At 43.4% G+C, this 16,433-nt stretch overlaps 1 protein-coding gene across 8 annotated transcripts in view; it reads left to right on the plus strand.

Annotated features, from left to right (window-relative positions):
* LOC134348376 (disintegrin and metalloproteinase domain-containing protein 23-like) overlaps positions 1–16,433 on the plus strand; it is a 169,278-nt gene that overhangs the window by 42,421 nt on the left and 110,424 nt on the right. The gene's annotated exons all lie outside the window — the stretch shown is intronic.

Consider the following 16,433-nt stretch of genomic DNA (forward strand, 5'->3'; position numbering starts at 1 on the left):
ATACTGAGGCTTTCCTGGTTACAAGGGACCTGATTTGTTGAAATCTGACTTTACACATGGGTCAGTAAATACTTTGTCAGCCTGACAGGTAATAAATATTTTGGGTGTTCATTGGTACTGAGGCATACTGTAAAGCACTAGGGTACTTAAGACTTCTGCACAATACTGTATGTTATGTCTTTCCAGTTACCAAATAACATTTAATACCACTGAGCTACTACAAAGCTAAGTACTCTTATTTCTGTTTCCCAGTCACCTTCCTACTTAACTGATATACAGTACTGTGTAAAAGTCTTGGGCACCCTAGCTACATGTTCCATTAGTTTAATTATGACAAGTGTTAGGGTGAACAGAGAAGATACTTGATGAAAGGAAAGAATAGGAAGTATGTGTAGAATTATAGGATGAATAGCTGTAGTAGCGGATGGTAGTGTGACGAGGTACTGAGAGAAAAGAAGCTGGTACATCAGAAAGGAGAGGCACAAGTACATGTACACACTTGTCCAATAAAACACTTAGCTGCAGTAGTATCATAGACGCATAGCATTAAATGCACAACGTTTACAGGAAAAACGTAAACCAGTCAAAGTGACCATAGTGTTGCCACTAAAGTAGCTCAGATGGTTCAAGAACAGATTGGTTGAAGGGAGGTGGCTGTTGTTCAACCTGGTGGTGTGGGACTTAAAGCTCCTGTACCACTTGTCCGATGGTAGCTGTAATAAAATGGCATGGCTCGATGATGGGAATCTCTGTTGTCTCCAAGAGGCAGTGCCATGTGTAGATGATACCAGTAGTGGGGAGGGATACACCAGTGATGTACTTGGCAGATTCCACTTCAGTGTGCAGCTACATAACTCCTGCACATTTAAATTGCCACAACGGACTCTGATGCAAACAGGTCCTTATCTTGGTTTTGGTAGAAATTATTCAGAAAATTGGTTTAAGGGTAGTCCTCGGGAACAGAACCCTTGCATAAGCCAGGGACTACCTCAGACTAGGTATAGCAAGTCACCCTGCTACATGAGATAAGAGACCAGGAACCACAACACTGGTAGAGGTCTGTCTTTCACCAGGAGGAAGCAAATTGCCAGCATCCCTCAATGTAGTTGGCAATAATGCATGAAGAAAATCAGAATTTATGTGCCAACATAATTTGTGGAAAAGAAACTGACGAATCTGGATTTTTGTCTGGGTAGATAGGGAATGCTAAATAACTCAGAAAAGCATTCGTCAGTATGTGACAAAAATGAGGATTTCTAGTTTTGAAGTAGGGATATTTAGCTTGGATTGATACACAGACAGGGCAGGCAGAGTAGGAATAAAAGAAGTACATTTGGCTCAGTAAGTATGACTTGTGGCGTGCCATGGGATCGATGTTTGGTACCCAGAGTGATGAATAAACTAAATCAGAGCTCTAATGTGGAGGACAGGGTGCAGTCTCTTCCGGTTTGTTGCTGGTGAGGAATATGTTGAGGAAAATACAGAGTTAGAGAATACGACAGCAGAAGGTTTATGTGGATAGCCAGCCATGTTGGATTGATTCATGAGGTATTGTCCTTCATGTGGACTGAGTCTATATTCCTTACAAACAAATGGCAATTGAGAGATTATCTTATTGGAAAATAAAATTCTTTGAGAGTTTAGTAGGATCTGTACCTCTTGGTTGGCTCCAAGCTGTAAACTGAGGCCACAGAGTAATAGCAATACACGATATTTTTTAAGACTTATTTCAGGAAGGGTGATGCAGCATATTTAATATTTCAGCAATATTTGAGTAATATTATAAGACCATAAGACGTAGGAGCAGAATTAGGCCATCTGACACGTTGAGTCTGTTCTGCCATTCAATCATGGCTAATCCTTTTTTTTCTATCTCCTCCTCAACCCCAGTTCCTGGCCTTCTCCCTGTAACCTTTGATGCCATGTCTAATCAAGAACCTATCAATCTCTGCCTTAAATACACCGAACGACCTGGCCTCCACAGCTGTATGTGGCAACAAATTCCACAAATTCACCATCCTTCAGCTGAAAAAATATCTCCGCATCTCTATTTTGAAAGGGCTCCCCTCTATCCTGAGGCTGTGCCCTCTTGTCCTAGACTCTCCCGCCATGGGAAACATCCTTTCCACATCTGCTCTGTCCAGGCCTTTCAAGATTCGAAAGGTTTCAATGTGATTCCCCCCTCATCCTTCTGAATTCCAGCGAGTACAGACCCAGAGCCATCAAACGTTCCTTGTATGATAACCCTTTCATTCCTGGAATCAATCTTGTGAACCTCCTCTGGACCCTCTCCAGAGGAGACCCTCTCTGTAAATATATTGTTTGATTAAGCATCTTTTATTGACATAGTTCATTATGGGTAAGTACATGAATAGCATACGTTATTACGCCACCACATGATATGTGAGTGACCCACTAAAAGAAAAGTAAGTAGGCCCATATCCTGGGCTCCTGTGTTTTCCTTTCGATTAGTTTCTGGAGTTACTAAACATAACAATGGAGATGAGGAAGTTTAAAAATGAACCTGACAACTATCAGCCTGTTGAAGCACAGAGTGCTTTTCCTCCCAAAGGTGGGAGAGACACTAGAGTTAAAATAAAAAGCACAGCACGTGTTTCTTCAGAAGGGGAGAGAGGCAGAAAATACACATAATTGACAGGTTGATAAAGACTGAGTGCCGTGTGGTGAATCTATGGAATTCTTTGCCACAGGCAGCTGTGGAGGCCAGGTCTTTATGTATATTTAAGGCAGGAGGTTGGGGTTTAAAGGGAAATTGGATCAGCCACGATGAAGTGGTGGAGCAGATGCAATGAGCCAAATGGCCTGATTCTGCTCCTATATCTTATGGTCTTAATAACAAAATTAGAAATGACTGGTTACATCAGAAAGAAAGATAACAGATACTGGATGATGCATGCTGAATGTATTCAGCAGTATTTTGAAGCAAATGAAAAGGCCAATGAGAGGTGAATGCCAGTGTTGCTGAGTGTAATAGGTGGAAAAGCATGCAGTTTGCTGAGAAGTTTAACTGCTCCAACCAGATAAGCCAGAATGAGTTATGCTGATATCATGAAAGTAATGCAGGAACATTTAGAATTGAGACCATTGTTGATTGCAGAACATTTTGGGTTTCATAAGTGGAATCAAAAGGAAGGAGAGTCCATTTCAGCTGATGTGGCTGAATTGAAAGGATAGTATGACCATTGTCAGTTCAGTGATGGGCGCTTAATGATGCACTGAGAGATTGTTTAGTTTGTGGAATCTTACAAGAAAGCATTCAAAATTAGTTCCTAACTGAAGCATAACTCGCATTTAACAGAGCAGTTGAAATCGCTATATCAATGGAAGCAGCAGCCAGGGATACAATTGAGTTGCAGTCAGGAATGAATGTGAGCGTGAACAAAATTGTAAAGTCTAGCAGAAACCTGCCTGGCCGAACAAATTGTGTCACTGTTGTGATGGGCTCAGATACACCAGTCCAATACAGGTTTAAGGGCAAAGTTTTCAGAAAATGCAACGAAGTAGAACACATACAAAGAGCACATCAAGCAGACAGAAATAAATGGACTGCACGGGAAAAAGAAAAAGATAGAAAGTCAAGTTTGCGGTTTTAATGAAAGACCTAACCTGTATGCTGTTGATGAAAAATCTGATAATGATGGGAGTGACACAGAGCTGAGTAACCTTGAGATTTACAGTGTGAAAACTAGCAATAGAAAAGCAATATGGCTTTCACCAGAGGTGAACAGCAAATTAATTAAAATGGAATTGGACACTGGCTTGGGGGTTTCAGTCATTCCACAAGTAAGTTTTAACAGCAGCATCTATGGAAAGAGGAGTTGTTGACCCCACAAGACCATGCCCGCCATGAGAACCGAGACGAAGAGAAAGAGAAAAACCAAGTTTTGTATCAAACTTCAGTAGAGAGATGGATAGGACAAAGGAGATCTCTCTGATAGGGTGAGGTCAAGATTGCCCTGGGGTTGAACTGTAAATGAGATTATCTGGCTGATGGGTTAAAAGAGGCAGTTAGAAGCGAGATGCGGAACTTTGTTCTTAAAGGCTATAAATAAAAGGCAGTTAGAGTGAGCACACAAAGGAATATGAACATGGTGAAATGCAGGACTGCGGACCTACCCAACATTGCCATAGTTCCATATTTAGCATTAGCAATAGGCTACAACATTTAGCCTATTGAATGTCTGCTAATATTCCTCAGATGGGGAGTTGAGAGCAGTAGGAACTGGCACCAAAGAGTTTAGGCCTGCAATAAATTGCCATGATTGTGTTGAATTGAATTGTGAGCAGTCTTCAGGGGTCAAATGCCTTGTTCCGCCTAATATAATGGGATTGCTGTGAGAGCTGGCAGGGACTTACTGGGCCAAATAGCCTGCTGGTTTATAAGAAATTATGAAATACTGATTTAGAGTCACAGAGTCATAGAAAAGTACAGCACAGAAACAAGCCCTTCAGCCCATCTAGACTGTGCTGAACCATTTAAACTGCCTTTTCCATTGACCTGCACTGGGACCATAGCCCTCTATACTCCTACCATCCATGTACCAATCCAAACTTCTCTTAAACGTTCAAATTGAGCTCGCATGCACCATTTCTGCTGGCAGATCGTTCAACACTCTCACAACCCTCTGAGTGAAGAAGTCTGTCTTCATAATCGCCTTAAATGTTCCACTTTTCACCCTTAACCTATGACCTCTAGTTGTAGTCCCACCCAACCTCAGCGGAAATAGCATAGCTATACACCTCATAATTTTGTACACCTCTGCTAAATCTCCTCTCAGTCTTCTACGTTCCAAGGAATACGGTCCTAACCTATTTAATCTTTATAACTTAGGTCCTCCTGGCAACGTCCTTGTAATTTTTTTTTCTGTGCTTTCAACCTTCTTCACATCTTTCCAGTAAGTAGGTGACCAAAACTGCACAGAATACTCCAAAGTAGGCTTTACAAATATCTCATACAATTTCAACATAACATCCCATGTCCTGTATTCAGTACTTTGATTTATGAGCGCCAGTGTGCCAAAAGCTTTCTTTATGTCCCTATCTACCTGTGACACCATTTTCAATTAACTTTGGACCTGTATTCCCAGATATCCTTGTTTACAGCACTCCTCAGTGCCCTGACGTTTGCTGTGTTAGTTGGTCCTACTGAAGTGCAACATCTCACGGTTCTCTTCTTTAAATTACATCTGCCATTTTTCAGCCCATTTTTCTAGCTGGTCCAGACACCGCTGCAAGCTTTGATAGTTCGCTACACCCCCAATCCTGGTGTCCAGTTGACCACATCTAGATCATTGATATAGATGACAAACAACAATGGACCCAGCACCGATTGATGCAGCACTCCACTGATCGCAACCCCCCTTCAGTCAGAGTGGAAACCATCTGCTACCACTCTCTGGCTTCTCCCACAAAGCCAACGTCTAATCCAACTTACTACCTCATCTTGAATGCTACACAGCTGAATCTTCTTGACCAGCCTCCCATGCGGGATCTTGCCATATTGTCCATGTAGACAACATCCACTGCCTTGTCTTCATCAATGTCCCTAGTAATTTCCTCAAAAAAAAAGATCAGTTAGACACGACCTACCACGCACGATGTCATGCTGACTATCCCTAATAAGCCCATGTCTATCCAAATACTCACATATCTCGTCCCTTAGAAAGCCTTTCCCGCAGGTCCCAAGTAATTGGTCCCAATAACTTTCCCACCACGGATATCAGGCTCACCAGCTTATAATTTCCTGATTTATCTTTAGAGCCTTTCTTAAACAGTGGAACAACATTAGCTATCCTCCAATCCCCGTACCTCTGTTGTCACTAAGGACGATTTTAAATATCTCTGCCAGGGCCCCTGAAATTTCTGCACTTGCCTCCCACAGAGTCCAAGGGAACACCTTGTCAGGGCCCGGGGATTTATCCACCCTAATCTGCCTCAAGACAGCGAACACTTTCTCCTCTGTAATCTGTGTAGGATCTATGAAGTCGATGCTGCTTTGCCTCACTTCTATAGACTCTATGTCCATCTCCTGAGTAAACACAGATGCAAGAAATCAGTTTAAGATCTCCCCCATCTCTTTTGGCTCCACACATGGATTACCATCTAAGGACCAATCTTCCAGAGGACCAATTCTGTCCCTTGCAATCCTTTTGCTTTTATCATATCTATAGAATCCAGCGGGATTCTCCTTCACCTTGTCTGCTAAGGTAACCTCATGCCTTCTTTTAGCCTTCCTGATTTTGTTCCTACCTGTCTATACCTGCTATGTATCTCTATTTTTCTTAACCAAAGCCTCAATATCTCTTGAAAGCCAAGTTTCCCTAAACCTGTTATCTTTACCTTTTATTCTGACAAGTACATTCAAGCTTTGTACTCTCAAATTTTGACTTTTGAAGGTCTCCCACTTACCAAGTATACCTTTGCCAGAAAACAGCCTGATCCTCCATCAAAACTGGCATTTCTCCAGTTTAGAATCTCAACTCATGGACCAAACCTATCATTTTCCATATTTGAAACGAACAGCATTGTGATCACTAGATGCAAAGTGTTCCCCAACGCAAACTTCTGTCACCTGCCCTGTTTCATTCCCTATATGTGGAATGTGGAAATTAACAGTCAGCCAGGTCCTGACTCCTGTCTTGGAGAAGGTCTTCACAAAATAGCTGTTTTCAGTCCCGCTAAGTTTTCTCGTACATGGCCTTTCAATATATTAATCTCACTCAATATTCCAACCACTTTGTTAACAATATCACTGGAGAACATCTCTTTGCTGCACTCCCATCCATTGGTAACTCAGCTTTGTGCTGTGCCTTTATTTTGGTCCTTGGTCCCACCAGCTCTCTGAAAACTGTTTTATTATTAAAACGTAGATAGTACATCACTTGTGTCAGCTGCCAATTTATTCTTCTGCCTCTTCTTTTCTCGACTTTTTTATTTCACGCCTTTACATCTCAATACTATAGTTTGTGTAGGTCTATACCTGAGTTGGTGTTAGTATGTGATCAACCTCTGTGGCAATTTGAAGTGTTGTTCATTTCTTCTATTACTGAGAAGGAGAAAGTACTAATTCTTCAAAAACTGAGCCTCTGGATCTTACTTTGGAGGCAGGTTCAAACTCTCCTTTGGATCTTATGCCTCGTCCTAATGTCACTGATCTTGTGCTATTTTTTAAGGGAGTTCTCTCCACACACTTAGCCAATATTTATTCCTCTTATCTCCAGCACTCCTATGTTGCTGCTGGATAGCTGTTACTGCTTTTTAGCTTGATTGTTTTTGGGATTTGGGGCCGTTGGCAAGGCCAACATTGATAGTCTATCACTAGCTGTCATTGAATGGATGGCGAGCCTTCTTGATCAACCGTTGCAGTTCTCTGGTGAAGGGTTCCAAGTTGCTGATAGAGAAGGAGAGATAGTTTCCAAGGCAGCACAGTGTGTAAGTTGGAGAGAAACATGTAGGTGACTTAGTTCCCATCTGTTTGCTGCATTTGTCCTTATTACAAGTAGGTTGGGGAGGTAGAGCGGGTGAGTGCATTAGGCAACATGCCCCAATTTTTAGCCTGATTGATGGAGTGTCGACCAGAGCCTGTGTCCAGGAAATGGCATCGAGCTTTTTGACTGTTATTGGAGCTGCATGCATGGAAGGCCAGTGGAGTTTTCCATTATGAAACTTGTATGTACTTTGTGGGTGGAGGAAAAGCTTCGGGGTATCAGGAGGTGAGTTGCTCACTGTGAGACGCTCAGCTGTGTCCTGCTCTTATTGAATTGTTTATAACACAGTTTGGGATTCTGTGATTTTGCAAGGTGATATATAAATGGAATCCTTTCTTGTGCCTGACTGACACCTAAATGGAACACTGCTTCTTCTACATAGACCATCATCAGTCTCCTGCCATGTCAACTCAACATGAAGGTTGCTGCGCAAATTTACATGGCGGTCGCTGTTGAAATGGTTTGTAATTTGAGTCTGCAGTAGCAGATTTAGGCTGATCTGATCATCTCCGCTCTTCCAGTTCAAACACAGCCCCTGCTGTGAGTCTGAGAGAGGCAGTCAGAATTCAGTGTATCGAATTGATGTGATGTGACTGCCCAAACTGAGAATGCAGTTATCCCCATGGCTCCTGTGCAGCCAGTTACGTTTCTTCCTGAAGGAATCCGTGGCAAGCGAAACATGTTTGTTCAGATGAAGAGACAAGTCAATGAAATAGCTTAGCACCTTGCATATTGAATCATTTTCATCTAAACGTCAGCTCTGCACTTCTTAACCTTTTTATTTTCCTCTTTTTGTGGTGGCAGGGTGGATTGGTCAATATTTTTGGCTGCAGTGAGTAACTGTTAGTGTAGAGATGAGTGCTGGAATCTGAGGGAGTTGATGGAGATGTGAGGAGAAAATGTGTTGAGTACAGGTTTAGTTCAAATGGGTGCTCGATGGTCAGAACTGCTTGAAGGGCCAAAAGGTCTGGTTCAGTTCTCTGTTCTTTCACCCCCTTAACCAACCCCCCTCCCACCACTATGTACGGCCATTATGTACAGGCCAATTGGTGGGAGATGGGTATGGCTTAAATTGAGGACACCTGTTTCCTCCTTATTGTGATTGAGATCTGAACTAAGTGCACAGCTTTCAGGACTTAGGGAAAGTGCCAGTGGCTGAGGAGAGCTAAGGTACCGGTGACCCCTGTTTCCATCCAGGGGATCAGTGTGGACATGGTGGAGGATTACAAATACCTGGGGATATGAATTGACAATAAACTGGACTGGTCAAAGAACACTGAGGTTGTCTACAAGAAGGGTCAGAGCTGTCTCTATTTCCTGAGGAGACTGAGGTCCTTTAACATCTGCCGGACGATGCTGAGGATTTTCTATGAGTCTGTGGTGGTCAGTGCTATCATGTTTGCTGTTGTGTTCTGGGGCAGCAAGCTGAAGGTAGCAGACACCAACAGAATCAACAAACTCATTCGTAAGGCCAGTGATGTTGTGGGGATGGAACTGGACTCTCTGACGGTGGTGTCTGAAAAGAGGACGCTGTCCAAGTTGCATGTCATCTTGGACAATGTCTCCCATCCACTACATAACGTACTCGGTGGGCACAGGAGTACATTCAGCCAGAGACTCATTCCACCGAGATACAACACAGAGCGTCATAGGAAGTCATTCCTGCCTGTGGCCATCAAACTTTACAACTCCTCCCTTGGAGGGTCAGACATCCTGAGCCAATGGGCTGGTCCTGGACTTATTTCCCGGCATAATTTACATATTACTATTTAATTATTTATGGTTTTATTACTATTTAATTATTTATGGTGCAACTGTAATGAAAACCAATTTCCCCTGGGATCAATGAAGTATGACTATGACTATGACTAAAGACTGGAAATGCTGACCACAGGAATTAAGATGTTAGTCTGGGTAACAAATGCGCAGTAATCAGACAATCAGTCTTAGCATTCCTCATCTATTTCATAGAAGTTCGAGCCCCAAGTCACCAGCTGGTCTGAGTTCTGCTTGCATTAGGAGAGACCATTCCTTTTCTTCAGGGATCAGAGGGTCGAGAAGCCCGGTGTTATGGGAGTGGTGGTTTGTGCAATGCAGTAGCGACTTTGAGAAGCATCAAATGTTCCAAGGTTCCAAAGATATTCAAAAATGCATGTCGTTTTCTTTAATAATTTAAAAACAGAGGAGAAGCAGATTTTTAAGTCGAGGCTCAGTGGCCATTTGATGATTGTAGACCATGTCAGATTAGTTGTGCCCCGGCTTCTATCTCTGGCTTCTATCAGGGAGTTACAGCCTCAGTATGGAAGTTGTGGGTTTTTGTCCCGATGCTCAGACTCCTGTGAAGAACCTGCTCTGAGGTGCTGCACCTGTGCTTTCATTGATGAGATGTTTAAAATAAAGACTCTTGGATTCATGTAGGAGATCCCATGGGACTACTCCATTAAATAGGCAGGGGTGTTTTGATTGTGGAAAATGCGTACCCTTGGTAAATCATTAAAGTTGGTAACCTAGCCATTGTATATTATGCTGTCTGTTAGAATTTACCTTGTGCAAATTGGTTGTGAATTTCCAATTGCAGTAGTTCTACACAAGAGGTTCTGCAGATGCTGGAAATTCAGAGCAACACACACAAAAATGCTGGAGGAACTCAGCAGGTCAGGCATAATCTATGCAGAGGAATATAGAGTTGATGTTTTGAGATGAGATCCTTTGTCAGGACTGGAAAGGAAGGGAGTAGAGGCCAGAATAAAAAGGTGGGGTAAGAGAAAGAATATAAGCTGGAGGGTGATAGGTGAAGCTAGGTGAGGGGGAAGGTAGGTATGCATGGAAGGGAGGATGAAGTGAGAAGCTGGGCGGTGATAGTTTGAAAAGGTAGAAGGCTGAAAATGAAGGAATCTGATAGAAGAGAGTGGACCATGGAAGAAAAAGGAAGAGGAGAGGCATTGGAGAAGGTCGATAGGCAGACGAGAAGAGGAGGAATAAGAGGGGAGCCAGAATAGGTCATAGAAAAGGAGAGAAGCGGGGGAGAGGAGAAATGACCAGAAATCGATGTTCATGCCAACAGGTTGGAGGCTACTCAAACGAAAAATGAGTTGTTTCTCCTCTAACTTGAAAGTGTCCTCATTGTAGCAGTAGAGAAGGGTGTAGATCGAAAGGTAGGAATTGGTCTCTTCCCCCTTTCTTGCCAGTCCTGATGATGAGTTTCTGCCCGAAGTATCGACTCTTTATTCTTCTTCATGGATGCTGCCTGACCTGCTGAATTCCTGCAGCATTTTGTGTGTGCAACATTTCTACAGTATGTTAATGGCAGATAGGTGCTACGTAAATGCAAATGAATTTCTTTGGATTGGCAGCATAGTGGCGAAGCTGGTTAAGCTGCTGCCTCACCCAGAGACTCAGGTCCGATCCTGACTTCCAGTTCTGTCTGCATGGAGTTTGCTCTCCCTTGACTGCATGAGTTTCATCTGCACACTCTGATTTCCTCCCACACTGGCCACTGTGAATTACCCCAGGTGCATTGGTGAATGGTGGAATCAGGGGTAGGGGGAGTTGATGAGAAAACGGGGAGAATATACACAAAAAAGGGGATTATTGTAGGATTGGAGTAAATGAGTTGTTGGGGTCGGCCGGTCACGTGGCTTGTTTCTGTGCTCTGTCCTCACTGTGGTGTATTTTCATCCTGCTACCTCTGTGATTATTAATAAATATATCGATCTGTGTTGCTTTGTCTGTCCACTACTGAGGAGCCTTATCTGTAGGGCGAGGTCCCATCAGTCCTTCTGGGATTTTGATGACCTCCTTATGTACCGGCGTTGACCAGGCTGACATTTCTTTCCTGAAATCGGCAAAGGCTACCCATCACAACTGCAAATGAGGATTCATGGTGGGCGAAATCAACAGCTGAATTAGTCCTTGCAGTGCAGCACTGCAGCTGAAAATAATTGGACGAGGAAGCTTGCGAGGCATTTCATAAATGTACAGATTTTTTAGTACGGCTATCTGAAGATGCTTGTTTCACTTAAATTCCCTTGTGTCAGTTCTATTTTAGTCATACAACTCAGAGTTCAGAAATTTAAATGTCTAAAAATACACTCATGCAGCAATTCTGAGCGAAGCCCGCTTGTGACTGGCCGGGTTATTTTTAGCTTGTGGTAGTGGAGCCACTGTGTTTAAACCTGGCAGTGCTGAGGCAGTCAGTGGTGCCTAAAGGAAGACGTGCTGCGGCAGCTGGCATCACCTGCCTCACTGCAGTCAGCCCTGGCACGGCCACCCTCTCTGGGTGTGAAACGCTGGTAGAACCATGCTAGCTTTCCCCAGTTGGGAGATCCACAGGGTTGTCAGCCTTGTTTTGCTTGGGGTGATGAGTGGGGTCAAGAATTGTGTTCAAAATCCACTTTAGGGAAATCAGTAGAAGAACAAGGTATTTACAACCTTGTTTGAAAGATCTTCATTGTGAGTCCTGGGATCTGCCCTTTCTGCCTACCAAGCTAATACTGGTCATTAAGCACCTATTTACCCTCATCCCATTTCATTCTTCCCCACACTTTCAACTCCCTCCGGAATCTACCCCTCACCTACACGTTAGGGGTAATTAACAGTGAGCAATTAGCCCACTGACCTGTGTGTGTTTGGGTTATGGTGGGGAGGGGGCTGGGGGGGGAAGCTGGAGCACCCAAGTGAAGCCCAGGTATTCACAGGGAGGAAGATCAAACTCCTCGTGGGCACGACTGAGGTCAGGATCAAACCCGGGTCTCTGGCACTGTGAGACAGTGGCTCTATCAGATGCACTATTGTGCAGAATAGAATCACTATGCTGCTCCTTGCATTTGGGGAGGGGGTTGGTTTGTGTTCCTTCAGGTTATTTGGAATTAATAGAGCTGCGAATTGTGGCTGAAGGGAGCAACAAGGGATGCATAGAGCGGGGCTGGTCATTTTTTTTTTGCTATTTATAGTTGTATCTTGGTGATGAAGAATTATCAGTTATGTCCATAAGGAATTATGCATCTCTTTAGGGCTCTAGTTGGATGCACAATCAAACTGCTTAAGTTGGAGATGCTATCCTGCTTCTGCTGTTCAGTAAACCTGAGATTTTTGTCCATGCAAATCCTTGCCATTTCCCTCTCCTGCTGACTGTGGGGTTGTAGAGTTCCCTCAGTTATTGGCGGAGAACACTGGGTAGTGAAAACCAAGATAGATAGTTATGAACCACTTCCTGGTCAAGTGAGGCAAGGAAGAGATGGAGCATGTGTTGATGTTGAGCACCTCACCATGTCTCAGATTGGTCTAGGAGTGGTGGTACACCTTGAGCTCACTATAGTAACATATAGAAGAGCTAACGTGCATGGTATAGTCCCACAATCAGAATCACATTTAATATCACTGGCATATGTTATGAAATGTGTTATTTTGAAGCAGCAGTATATTGCAGTACATAATAAGAAAAACTTACATTACAAGAAGAAATATATATAAACCAAAAGAGAGCAGAAAAAGAAAAAAATAAAGTAGTGTACATGGGTTCATTGTCCATTCAGAAATTTGTTGGCTGAGGGTAAGAAGTTGTTTCAGAGGAGGGACAGGAGTCTTCACACTCCTGTCCCTCCTCGATGGTAGTTGTGAGAAGAGAGCATGTCTTGGGTGATGGGGTCTTTAATGATGGATGCCACCTTTCTGAGGCATCACCTTTTGAAGGTGTCCTCGATGCTGGGGAGGCTAGTGCCCATGATGGAACTGTCTAAGTTTACAACTTTGTAGGAAGAAGCAAACCCACTGCTTTTGTGGTGAAGCACTTTGAACAGTGTCAGATTGTGCATGTCATATGTTGGTGGTTTGAGTCAAGTGGTGGTAAAGCAGACAAAAGCTATTTGAATGCTGGAAATAGAACATAGAACATAGAATAGCACAGCACAGTACAGGCCCTTCGGCCCACAATGTTGTGCCGACCCTCAAACCCTGCCTCCCATATAAGCCCCCACCTTAAGTTCCTCCATATACCTGTCTAGTAGTCTCTTAAACTTCACTAGTGTATCTGCCTCCACCACTGACTCAGGCAGTGCATTCCACGTACCAACCACTCTCTGAGTAAAAAACCTTCCTCTAATATCCCCCTTGAACTTCCCACCCCTTACCTTAAAGCCATGTCCTCTTGTATTGAGCAGTGGTGCCCTAGGGAAGAGGTGCTGGCTATCCACTCTATCTATTCCTCTTATCTATCATGTCTCCTCTCATCTTCCTTCTCTCCTCTTCCTCCTCTCCAAAGAGTAAAACCCTCGCTCCCTTAATCTCTGATCATAATGCATACTCTCTAAACCAGGCAGCATTCTGGTAAATCTCCTCTGTACCCTTTCCAATGCTTCCACATCCTTCCTATTGTGAGGCGACCGGAACTGGACACAGTACTCCATGTGCGGTCTAACCAGAGTTTTATAGAGCTGCATCATTACATCGCGACTCTTAAACTCTATCCCTCGACTTATGAAAGCTAACACCCCATAAGCTTTCTTAACTACCCTATCCACCTGTGAGGCAACTTTCAGGGATCTGTGGACACGTACCCCCAGATCCCTCTGCTCCTCCACACTACCAAGTATCCTGCCATTTACTTTGTACTCTGCCTTGGAGTTTGTCCTTCCAAAGTGTACCACCTCACACTTCTCCGGGTTGAACTCCATCTGCCATTTCTCAGCCCACTTCTGCATCCTATCAATGTCTCTCTGCAATCTTTGACAATCCTCTACACTATCTACAACACCACCAACCTTTGTGTTGTCTGCAAACTTGCCAACCCGCCCTTCTACCCCCACATCCGGGTCGTTAATAAAAATCACGAAAATTAGAGGTCCCAGAACAGATCCTTGTGGGACACCACTAGTCACAATCCTCCAATCTGAATGTACTCCCTCCACCACGACCCTCTGCCTTCTGCAGGCAAGCCAATTCTGAATCCACCTGGCCAAACTTCCCTGGATCCCATGCCTTCTGACTTTCTGAATAAGCCTATCATGTGGAACCTTGTCAAATGCCTTACTAAAATCCATATAGATCACATCCACTGCACTACCCTCTGAAATGTAAGCAGAAATTGGGAAAATTGGAAATGCATAACAGGTCAGACAGCAACAGTAAAGAAAGAGAGAGAAAATCAGTCTTTTAGGTTAATGACTTTCGCAGTTCAGCATCTTCTGGTAATTGGCCCAAAGGATAAATCACGAAAGTGTACTTATTCTTGGGAAAAGGAAAATGGGATCGTTTACATCCATGGGAAAAAGCAGAATAGGGCCTTGGGTTAGCGTTCAGTCTGTAAGATGAAAGCCCCAATAGTACAGTGTTCCTCCATCCTGGGGGTTATGTGTCAAAAAGCCAGGATTGAATCAGCAACCTACCTTATATCTAGCCAAGGTGCTTTACCACCATTTAATGATATTATAATATGAAAAGTATAGCAGCCGAGTTCCCACAAACAGAGGTGTAATAGTGACCATATTTAATGAAGTAATGTGAGGAAACTTTTCTCCACACAGCAAGTCATTCTGACTTACATTACATGAGAGATCAACGTTTCCCATTCCTTCAGGAAAGCAGCCAACATAATCAAGGCCCCCTCCTACCCTAGTAGTTCTGTCTTCACCCCTCTCCTGTTGGGCAGAAGGCACAAGGCTTAAGGACAGCTTTAGACTCGTATGATAAAGATGAACTCTTGGTCTCTCAATCTACTTCATGGCCTTTGCACCTAATTTGTCTCCCTGCACTGCGATTTTCCCTCAAGTTGTACACTGTATTCTGCATTCTGTTTTATTTTCCTTTTGTTCTACCTCAATGTATTTGTGCAAGAAATGATTTGTTTGGATAGCACACAGAAGCTTTTCTCTGTTTCTTGTTACATGTGACAATAATAAACCATTTATATCAATCATTAGTAATTTTTCAAGAGGTGATTTTTTTTGTGGTCTATTGAGATAAGACTGGAGATTGTGAATCATTATAGAATTGTACCAAAGAGCTGGCACAACTTCAATGGGCCAAGTGGCCTCTTGTGCATGACCACTGTATGCTATGATATGTGTCATAGTCATACCCAACAGGGAAGCAGACCATTTGGCCCACCATGTGTCTGCTGACCTGAAGCCATGCATGTTAATCTCAGTTTTAATTCTTCCTACATTCCCATCAACACTACCCCACCCTCAGGTTCTTCCATCATCTACACATTACAGGTGACTTGCAGCGGCCAATATTAGTCACCCAATCTGTGTGTCTTTGGAATGTATGCCAGAAATTCAAGTGTGTCAGGGGGCAGAAGTGAGTGTTGTTGCTATTACAAAGGAGAAGGTGCTTGGGGAGCTGAAAGGTCTGAAGGTAGATAAGTCGCCTGGACAACATAGAGGCATTGGTAATAATAATTTAAGAATCACTAGATTCTGCAATATTCTGGAGGACTGGAAAACTGCAAATATCACTCCACTCTTCAAGAAGAGAGGGAGACAAAGGACAAGAAATTGTGGGCCATTTAGCCTGACTTCAGTGGTTGGGAAGTACTCGGAGGCACATGATAAAATAGGACAAAGACACCAGGGTTTCCTTAAGGGAAAACGTACCTGGCACATCTGTTGAAATTCTCTAAGGAAATAGCAGGCAGGATAGACAAAGAAGAGTCGATGGAATTGTTTACTTGTATTTTCAGTAGGTCTTTGACGAAGTACTGCACGTGAGGCTGCTAAACAAGATAAGTGCCCATGATATTAGGAAATATACCAGCATAGATAGAAGATTGGCCGACTAGCAGGAGGCAAAGAGTGGGAATAAAGGGTCGACCTTTCCTGGTTGGCTCCAGTGACTAGTAGTATTTCGCAGGTCAGGTTTTCAGACCACTTTCTTTAAGTGTTATGTCTTAATGATTTGGATGATGCAATTGATGGCTTTGTGGCC

Source organism: Mobula hypostoma, chromosome 6 (assembly GCF_963921235.1).
Source record: "Mobula hypostoma chromosome 6, sMobHyp1.1, whole genome shotgun sequence".
In the NCBI taxonomy this organism is placed as follows: Eukaryota; Metazoa; Chordata; class Chondrichthyes; order Myliobatiformes; family Myliobatidae; genus Mobula; species Mobula hypostoma.